The sequence below is a fragment of the Melitaea cinxia genome, chromosome 21 (assembly GCF_905220565.1).
Source record: "Melitaea cinxia chromosome 21, ilMelCinx1.1, whole genome shotgun sequence".
Classification (NCBI taxonomy): Eukaryota; Metazoa; Arthropoda; class Insecta; order Lepidoptera; family Nymphalidae; genus Melitaea; species Melitaea cinxia.
The window spans coordinates 9,206,126-9,214,622 of record NC_059414.1 but is presented as its reverse complement, the minus strand read 5'-3'; positions in this window follow the sequence as shown (position 1 = coordinate 9,214,622).

Below are 8,497 nucleotides of genomic sequence, written 5' to 3'. Positions count from 1 at the left end.
AAGGAAGATTTACAACAATCTTAAGAGCAACGGATACAATTAACAGCTAAATCGATCGGTCGAAGTCTCGACCGCAACACCTACGACGCGCGACGGTTCCGCTTCCAATATCTATGATACTTAACATTATCCTATTCAAAAATACAAAGTTGATTAATAGGTACTGGATAATTACATAATGTCTATAAATACATACGATAGTGGAAATAACTTTTACTAGAGATATCTATTTACCAATAATAATAAAAAATATGAACATGTAAGGATTGGTTTGCTAATTATACATTTCAATTTATATACTAAATTTGGTAAAGTAGTTCGAATACAATTTACACGATACGATTCACAAAAACTTTTCCGCATAGCAATATAACCGCATAACAACAGAACAATATAATAATAACAAAAACATACACTTTTTGTCCACGTACATCTTAATATTAATATACAATTTAATATAAAATAACTTTGATAATATTATCTACAACTCAAAAGTAATACATAATTTTTATAATACAGGTTGCCATATCCAATCTCTTATATATTAAAATAGGTAAGTTAACCAATAAAGTGCTTGAAACTCTTCACGAAGCGGATATAAAACTCAAACCCTGACCCCTACATGTCAAACGAATTTAATTCAAAGAATACTAATTTGCCTACTTAAAAAAATATAACATGTTGGATGTACACTACTTTCTCTACAATGATTGATTCCCTACCGTCTCTCATTTGATTATTTAGCATCACAAGTGTCTGATGAGAAAAAGTAAAAAAAAATGAAGCATGATTCTTATCGGTCGAGTTAACTTCGTACGCACCGCTGGTTTTTCATCGAACCGTAAATACTGTGATATGGACTTTAATACGTATTTATACGCGTAATTCGCTTCTAACTATAATTGAGTCTTATTTTAGTTAACTTGATTATATAAAATAATAACGAAAAGCCATTAAATCACTTATAACTATAACTTAGAAGTAATAGTATTTAACTAGCCAATCTCGGTTTCAACAACGCTTACATTTTAATACACAATTGGTCGCAAACGCTAAAATAAATGTTTATTGGATTTTAAAGAATTTTATTTGTCAAAATTTCAAATACGAATGCAGGTTTTTTTTGCCCCACATACTCTCTAACTACTCTCACTTTATTCGCTACTACTGTAATCTTTGAAGTAATGAAACGAATTTTAAACTTCATGTATGTATAACTAAATAAGTTCAATAGTCAACAGCATTAAATATGGTATACTTGAAGTACTTAAAGTAGTATGTTAATATTGATGCTTTCAAGCTCTTTTAAACATTGCACACCAAAATGTTATTTTATTGGTTTCTTCTCCAATACCACAGGCAATTTATAAAACATAGGCATCCAATGTTCTGTTCTCACGAATAGACATCAGTATTCTAATCGAGCGCAGTTGCGGACACATCGTCAAACGCAAACAAAAACTGAAGAAAAATCTAAATGGAAGAATGATTGTCACGTCAACCTTGCAATTTCTTGTTTTCTACCAAAACGCCAGACGGCATCGTGAGATATCACAGCTCATTTGCAGATCCTATTTGCTCTTTGAATCGGAACTAACGCGTATTTAATGCTTGTGCGCATAATACATCACATCGTACTATTTGATGGATATACCTTAAAAATGTTCGCTTCGCTGTCTGAATATTGTATAAAGGGTTTAAATTCTTTATCGTGTTGACCTTAATGTATATTTACACGTATATATTTATTGCTATGTATTAAGATACTGAACTGAAGCATCGGCTACTACAGTAAAAACTCTACATAACTACTCCATACTACTAAATGTCCATACCTTAACGCTATTAAATGTTCTACAACTAGGCAAGAAGTCTTCTCCTACATAAAACAGCCAATCCACAAAACAAACACCTGGACAAACATTTGTTAACATCATTTTGTTTTAGACAACGTTTTCAGCCTGTAATATCCCACTACTGGGCATAGGCCTCTTTCCCCATGTAGGAGAAGGATCAGAGCTTAATCCACCACGCTGTTCCAATGCGGGTTGGCGGATATATTCCCTACTGTGAGTAACGATCGCTATCAGGTGTACATGATAACAACCGGGACCGACGGCTTAACGTGCTCTCCGAGGCACGGTGGGGAGACCTACAAGGACTGCACAAACACCCAGACCACGGCAAACACCTGTATGGCCAATAGAAATGTTTGTCATGTGCGGGGATCGAACCCGCTACCGCTAGCGCAACAGGTACAATCCATGGCTGTAACCGCTGCGCCAACGCGGCGGTTTTGGACAAATATTTGTAGAAATGTAAAGTTAATAGAACTTTTTGCACTTTAACACTAGAGAGGTCGCCATTATTTAGCACAAACATTTATTTAAATATACGAGTGCATTTAGTCTGTTTAAACAACGTACAACGTGTATGGTGAGTTTTCTAAAATTTGTTATTTATTAAATCGATGGTACACAAGCAAAGTGACTTCTCAGTGACATCTCACATATATTTTTCATTATACTCGAGCATAATACATTCATTTTATTTTACGTGGAGTATCTTATTCAATAAATTCTATAAATATTGATCAATTTTTAAACCAAAAGCGACAAATTAACATTATTGTTGTTATAACAGAATGAATACACGATGCACTCTAATATTGATCGTCTAATTGAATCAATGGGCGCAACGTAACATAACGGGGAGGCATTATGGGAGCAGTATATCAACCACTGTTGCAGCCGGCTGCATGTTTATCTGCCCACGCACGATATCTCAAGTTATCCGACACTTGACTCGATATTCCGATGAAATAATGCACATAAATATTTCTTATTAAATAAAACGTAGCCGACTTAGTCTTTAAGGCTGTATGGCTGTAATAAAGATTAAAATAAATAAATAACTAAAACGTAACATTACCAATTGCAAGCAAGTTTTAGACAGAGCGTTTTTAAAAACAGTTCGTTCTCAACAAATATTTACGATTTATAAATATTTTTTCAATATTTGCGTAAAATTATCTCATTTAGATCAAGTTAGACTGTATAGATTTACCATAGATCATTTTGTAATTAATCAGCCAAAATAAAGGCCGCAAACCTTAAAACAATGTTGTATCATGTGTTGTACATCTGTATATAAAAAAGAGATATATAACTAACTAGCAAACAGTTACTATCCATATAAGCTATGTTATCTCTATAAAAATAATCACTCGTTCCTCGTAGGGGGCACACTAATGCTACGTCTAGTCGTGTATAGACTATTCTTTGGCCCATAATCCCAAGAGTATCGTGCCGTTACATCATAATCGGGCACCTACGGCTTAAAACGACACCCATTCATATTCATTAGACATACTACTGTTTGTATGAACGATAAGCACCGCAGTGTATCCGCTTGGATTAATACATTAGGAAGACATAATAAGTGACTAATAAAACAGTTAATTACTTAAGCTTTGAAATAAATATAAACAACTGTGTTGATATTAAAAGCAATAATGGAAACCTGTATAATATAAAGTTTCAAGTTAAATATAATAAGGACGCTTTTAGCCGTAAATGGGTACCGCTATTTAAAATAACATCCTAACAAATGCGTTTGAGTCGTTCGACGTAATTAACACATATATTTGTAATAATTTATGTATCACCACAGATATACCCCATTATGTACATTGCTTTATTTATACTCAAGTAAATGTTTGCAAATTAAGCTCTGAATTCTAAATGCGTGTCCACGTATAAGAAACTAAGCGTATAGATAATACTGGCTTCAACTTGTTTACTCTATTTTCGTATATTTAAGCTTGGTATTTCGCTTTATTCGGAACGAGTGGGGTCAACGAACTTTCTCGGTATAGTATATACAAGGCCACCGGTATTGTCCTCGAGGCAACTGAATGATGTATGTATGGGCTTCCATAATACTTGTAATACCATTACGAGATTTGTGGTTAAGTTAACAATGTCTACATTTCATACCATCTTTACGAATATCGTTATTTACCACTAAACAAAAAGGTAACTTTGTTTTTTTTTGTAGCAAAACGGTTAATTATACTCATCGAAATTAAATAATTGTCACATTATGCGAAACATAAAACTAGCCTTTAAAAATTACTTTCTTTAAATTTCATGTTTCATTAATCTTTATGTTATTAAAATGAAACAAAAGAAAAATCTATTAGGCGTAAAATTACTTCAATACTTTCGACAATTTCGGAAACTAGTCAAGCCGTGAGAAAGTAAACTAACGACAACTCACCGTAGAACTGACTTATGATAATTGACGAAGGTAACATTTGTATAAATCTTCTAAGACGATAAACGACATGTTCTATATCTTTTCAATATTCTGGTATTCCTTTATATCTGAAACATCTAATCTAAGTAGGGTTGCCAACTTTTTTTGACAAAAAAAACGTATAAAACGGTTTGGATAGGAAAAAATAAAGTATTTGGAAGTAAAAAAAAAGTATTTTTCAAATTTTATGTTTTTATTGCTTTAAAAACGTATTTTTGTGTGCCTTTAGCACATGCTAACAATTTTTTGTTATGTTTAAATGTTTCAAACTTGTTTAAGAATCAATATTTAAATTTATATAAATAAAAATTCGTTTCTAATTAAATTTATTGACGCTATATTTCTCTCTTCTCGCTATTTTAGATTCATTACTAAAAAAACCCTTTCAGTGAAAGCTTAAGTAGTGGGAACATAGAGTAAGAATTTTTTTTTATATTTGGTAAGCTATCAGGTGCATTTTTAAGTATATATTGCCATTTTGCAACTGTACTTTTCACTGAAAATTCTTTATCATCATTAGTGATGTTTTTTTTGGATCTCTTTAAGTCTTATACATTCAGAATATATATCCTGCATCTTAATATTTAATCCGTCTTGTAATTTAGTTTTTATAATTATCATTTCAAAATGTTCAAATTTAACCGCATTTTTAAGGACACGTTAGGAAGTATTGAAAGCCAGTTATCTTCGCTAAGGTCAAACCATTTTTCCAACCATTGATTCCTTAACTACATATAAACAAAGCTAACGGTCAATTTTTCTACAATATCGTTGATAGTGAGTAGTGACATCTGTGACAAATATCAGATTGTCACCTGTCCTGTCACATTCAAAACACCACATCTGACATCTAACGTTTCGTTCAGTAATTTTAAATCCTTTCCATCATCTGTTTTACCTTATGTGTACCGTTAAATAGTTAAGTACCCATAATGAGTATTTTGTTTCACGCATCACAGTAAAGATTGAAAATAAATATTTTCACATACTTTATTTGTATGCAAAAGTATAAAGTATATTTACCAAAAATAAAGTAGAATACTTTATTATAAAGTATGCTTGGCAACCCTAAATCTAAGAGATGATGTTTTCTACCTTACATACTTATACAACAGAAAAAGCGGTGTCTGCGATTATATATTTTTTTTTTTCAGTATGAGTCTCTGAGACCATTTTTATCAAAACAGAAAAAGTTGTCAAGACTTTCCTTCCAATAACGTCTAAAGATTCTGACTATACTAGATTTTTACACAGCGCAAAAATTTAATAAGCTTGTGTCTTATCATACACACGATGGTACATAAATAATAAATATCTACACAATATAAACACTGTCGTCTGTTCCTAAAGTAAGCAACTTAATGCTTGTCTTATACGTAACAGCCGACTGGTACAGCTACATATATATTTTTTTTTTCGATATACATACTTATACATAATACATATATAAATATATTAATAAATATTTATATTACACCCAGACTCGGGGTGGGAATCGAACACACAACCCTTGGAGCAGAAAGTAGGGTCACTACAAACTGCGCCAACGGGCTAGTTATACATAAAATACATTCTACACCTATAGGATATGATAAACGCCTCACACATATTATATAAACATATTTAGAAAATTCAATTACGAAAACAATAACAACTATATCAAATAACATTTTCAATATAATATTTGTTTCTTGCATTGCCTTGCTGCTTGTATTTACTAGTTCGTTGTTCGTTGAAGTGGTTGAAAAATGAAAGATATGAGAAATTAAACAATTCTGTATTGCAAATTACAAGATTACGCAAACACTTCGCACGACGAGAAGAAGTAAGGGAAAGAGAGTTTACATGTCAAATCACTGTCTTATATACCCAACGTTCTGTCACATCACTGATTGTCTATTGCACTCACAGTCTATATAGATACTTCACACCGATAACCGATAAATTAAGCATGGATCACACGATGTGAATCGTTATAGAGTTGCACCGCAATGAAAATGTGAGACGTTCCTTAACATACTCCCCCCGTTGAAGAATCCAGATTCTTCAACTCTGTGTCTTCATCGTCGAGTAACGGGCAGAGGCGAACCAGAGGACGGCGATAACAACCCACCGTGGTCTGAACATCAGCAACACGAGGAATCCCATCTGGCCCTGGATATAGCCTGGTTACTCGTCCGGTACTCCAGCATAACGGCGGCAGGGAATCTTCACTTATGAGCACCAAGTCTCCAACCTTTAGTTTAGCCTTGTTTGTTTTCCATTTTGTACGTATTTGTAGTTCGCAGATGTACTCCTTTTGCCACCTCAGCCAGAAATGTTGCCTGATTTGCTCGAGTCGTGCGTAGCGTTTCAATTGCGGTTCCTTTTCATTCTCCAAGGCGCGAGCCGGCAGAGCATTTAGTGGTCTTCCGATCAAGAAGTGCCCTGGGGAAAGGAAAAGGAAATCGTCAGGGGAAGTGGATAATGGGCACAAGGGACGACTATTCAAAATAGCCTCCACTTGTGCAAACAAAGTTAGAATTTCTTCAAAAGTTAAATGTGAATTTCCCATGACTCGTTTGATATGATACTTTGCCGATTTCACACCGGCCTCCCATATGCCGCCGAAGTGAGGAGAGTAAGATGGAGTGAAGTTAAATTTGATGTTTTGCTGAGCTGTAAATTCAGTTAACGCGATGTTTTGTGTATCGGTGAATTTACTGAGCTCCCTTGCCGCTCCTACAAAATTGCGTCCGTTATCAGAATAGATCTCAGCTGGTTTACCGCGGCGCGAAACAAATCTATGCAAAGTCATGATGAAGGCATCTTTAGAGAGGTCACTAACGGCCTCTAAGTGTAAACATTTAAAACGAAGGCAAATAAATAAACAAAGATAGCATTTCATTAACCTGGCCCCGCGGCCTTTACGATTTACAATATAGAATGGTCCGGCCATGTCAGTTCCAACGGACTTGAAAGGGAAGTCAGGAGTAATGCGTTGTGAAGGCAATTTCCCCATTTTTGGCAACAATGTATTACCCTGCACTCGTCGACAACGCACACAATTACGAACGGTAGAACGTGCTAGTAGTCTACCCCTAATTGGCCAAACTGTTTGCCTAATTGTAGCCAGCAGCAGTTGAGGACCGGCATGCATATTACGAATATGTTCATATCTGAATAATAATTTACACAAATGATGTGATGAATCTAAAAGTATTGGATGAATTTTATCATAGGTATAGTTAGAAGTATCTAGACGTCCGCCAACTCGCAATAACTTATCCTCATCAATATAAGGTGATAAATTTAAAATTTTAGATTTAGAATTTAATTGTTTATTATTACGTAAGATTTTGTATTCTACAGAAAAACTTTGTTGCTGAGCTATTAAACATAATGATTTAAAAGCTTCATTTAGTTCATCGACAGTTAATATACCAGAGAGCCTATTCTTGCGATTTTTTAAATTGTTTATAAACCGAATGACGTATGCCATTGTTCTTTGTAATCTGTTGAAGTTAGAAAACCGCTCAAAATCAATAATAGGCTCCGAGATCACTACTGTGGCTGTGAATTTCACATCGGGTAAATTGATGTTGTCACAAGATTTTAATACGGGCCACTCATTCTGATCTTCTGTCAAGAATGCTGGTCCGTGCCACCACAAATCTGAATTCTGCAACTGAATTAAAGTAGTAGCTCGTGAGATTAAATCAGCAGGATTCTGATCGGTTGGTACATAGCGCCATGAAGATAATTTGGTATTTTCCTGAATTTCCCCTACTCTATTAGCCACAAAGGTTTTTAGCCTAGTTGAGTCACTACTGAGCCATCCCAGAACAACACTAGAATCAGACCAATAAGTGACAGAATTAGGAGTGAATCTAACAGAATTTAGAACAGCCTTGCCTAAACGACTTGAAAGTAAAGCGGCGCATAGTTCCAATCGAGGAATTGAAACAGGCTTTAAGGGGGCTACCTTTGATTTTGAACACAGAAGCTTCACTTCAATGCGATTATTTGAAGACGTAACCCTAGTATAGATACAAGCACCATAGCCAACCAATGAAGCATCACTAAAACAATGAATATCAATAATTTGTGGCGACTCAATAAGAACGAATCTAGGAATTTGAAAATTAGAAATTGATAGCAAATCTTTTGAAAAATCTCTCCAAGCGTTTTCAATGTC